Consider the following 2,500-nt stretch of genomic DNA (forward strand, 5'->3'; position numbering starts at 1 on the left):
TATTGGGTGATGCCAGATCATCATTACTCAGCATTATCGTCTGCCGAGCAGGAAGGAGCTCGTATTTCAGAAGCAGCCAACTCACCCACACCTGTGGCATCATCCCAATGTGCCCAGGTGTGTGTGATTGGGTGTGTGAGTGTGTGTGGTTTGGCACATGGGCATTGTTTAGCCTGGTACTAATTCATCAGCACCTTATCAGGATACTCACATCACCTCCAAATCAGGCCAGTGAAGAAGGGCGATGACAGAACATAAACAGGATATACCATGGACAGACCGGTCGCTCTACTATACACAACACACACACACACACACACACACACACACACACACACACACACACACACACACACACACACACACACACACACACACACACACACACACACACACACACACACACACACAAATACAGGTGCTGTTCTGCCCTGAAGCCACCCGCAGGTAGACACAACATGACTTATGATTTATCGATTGCAGTAAATCAGGCAGAAGGTATAAAGAACTGACAGTCCTAATTAAGAGATGTTTACTCAGCGCAGCAGAGAATGTGTGCTCAGTAAAGCAAGAGAGAAGGAGAGAGAGACACAGAGAGAGAGAGAGAGAGAGAGAGAGAGAGAGAGAGAGAGAGAGAGACAGAGAGAATAGAAGAGAAACAGAATAAAAAGGACATTCTTTCTCAGGTGTTCAAATACCAAACAGATCAACTGGCAAGACACTACCTGACACAGGGACACACCATGCCAAAACACACTGCATGTTTTATTGGCAAATATTCATGGGCATCAACACAGACAATAACATTAATGGAGGCTGACAGTGGAACATTTCAAAACAAGCTTCCATTGCACTTAGTTGTGGAGACAAAACCCAAAACCACAAACTGAGGAGTTTGATTTGAGGTTTGCAGGTAAAATGTAGGGAACTGGTGTATCATCGTCCATTTAAGACCCACTGAATCACATAGCCATATTATTGAGCTAGAGATGAGGTCTTTGAAGTTGAGAGAGGTACCAAGATTTAAACACAAGAGTTAACACACACACACACACACACACACACACACACACACACACACACACACGTACACACACACGTACACTTAGACACACACCAGTGGTGATTGCTGCTCTTTGGAACAGGGGAAGCTCTGATAAAAATGGTCAATTATTAAATTAATATTATTAAGGTGCTATATTGTTCTTTGAGGGCAAAACATATCCCAAAACCCAGAATAGGCCAAACAGTAGGCTTTAGAGTTGGCATGTAGCCTACACCCTTATATAGTGCGCTACCTAACTTAGCTTAAATACACAACTGAAACAAAGGCAAGTCACAAACTCTGTAACTCCACATTACGGTTTTATTTACAGTATGCTATTTACAAAGACAAATAGAAACCGACTGTATTGCTCCCAAATTATGAGAATTTGAGCTGCAACTTTTGGGCCTTGCCTCTCGAGTCAACTTCACCTGCCAACACTAACGTTAACGCATCCCTTGAACTTGAACCACTTCCTGTCAGATCGCGACATATGCTGTCAGCCTCTACATATAGAGTCCAGCCTCTATAGACCTCTCCAGAATAAGTCCCGCCTCCTAACTTCCGTATCCATCCAACCTTCGGTCGTCAAATGTCTATGGGAAATAACATGACGTTTTGAAAGATCGTACCTGTCAAACTCTGTAGGTGACAAAGTAGATAAAGCTGCTGGGCAGATTGGCCTACACACTTCTGCCATCTAGTTTCCACTGGATTTTTTGATTGTAAACGGCACCGACAATCAAAAAATCCAGTGGAAACTAGATGGCAGAAGTGTGTAGGCCAATCTGCCCACCAGCTTTTTCAACTTCGCTACCTACAGATGTTTTACCGGTATGATATTTCGAAACGCCATATTATTTCCCATAGACAATCGACGGCAGGAAGTTGGATGGATACGGAAGTTACGGAGGCGGGACTTATTCTGGAGAGGTCTATGACGGTTCCTCCAATGATCATACAGAAGCTCGGCGTCCGGGCCATCCTACTGTCCCATTCACTCCCAGAGACGCCGGGCTTCCCTGGAAATGACGATTTTGTGGCTCTTGTCCAATAAACGTGTAGCTTTTCTGCACTGAAATCAGCCCACTCTGTAGTGTCATTGAAAGTCCAGTGAAGCCGAGCATCTATGGGTTTTTTGCATGTTTTTTTGATGGATCGTGTCGTCACAGCAATGTAATTACGGGTGCAAATCACGATAAATGACCGGCAAAACCTTATTGCTGAACAAACTAGCCATGAAGATGAACATGAAGCATGTTCTAGTTTGAATAGTAGGCTAGAAGCTAATGTAATAGTGTTATTTGATTTTCCGTGATATTTTAGGAGGCTGAGCTTCCCCTGTAGTCTTAGAGCAATCGCCTCTGACACACACACATACTGTTCCACATGTGCATATACATATGTGGACGTCAAAGCTTTCACATCCACAGACCTGGGAAAGTTCAAATGTCC

At 43.9% G+C, this 2,500-nt stretch overlaps 1 long non-coding RNA gene across 1 annotated transcript in view; it reads right to left on the reverse strand.

Moving 5' to 3' along the window:
* Positions 1-752: 752 nt before the first annotated feature.
* Positions 753-2,500, reverse strand: part of LOC143102385 (uncharacterized) — a 66,185-nt gene continuing 64,437 nt past the window's right edge. The window contains exon 3 of the long non-coding RNA XR_012982583.1: positions 753-2,500. This exon is cut by the window's right edge and continues 471 nt beyond it. This is a non-coding gene — a long non-coding RNA (uncharacterized LOC143102385).

The sequence above is a fragment of the Alosa pseudoharengus genome, unplaced genomic scaffold, assembly GCF_046254945.1.
Source record: "Alosa pseudoharengus isolate Yale_2024_CS ecotype anadromous, Long Island Sound unplaced genomic scaffold, YU_APseudo_1.1 YU_APseudo_1.1_scf_4, whole genome shotgun sequence".
Classification (NCBI taxonomy): Eukaryota; Metazoa; Chordata; class Actinopteri; order Clupeiformes; family Clupeidae; genus Alosa; species Alosa pseudoharengus.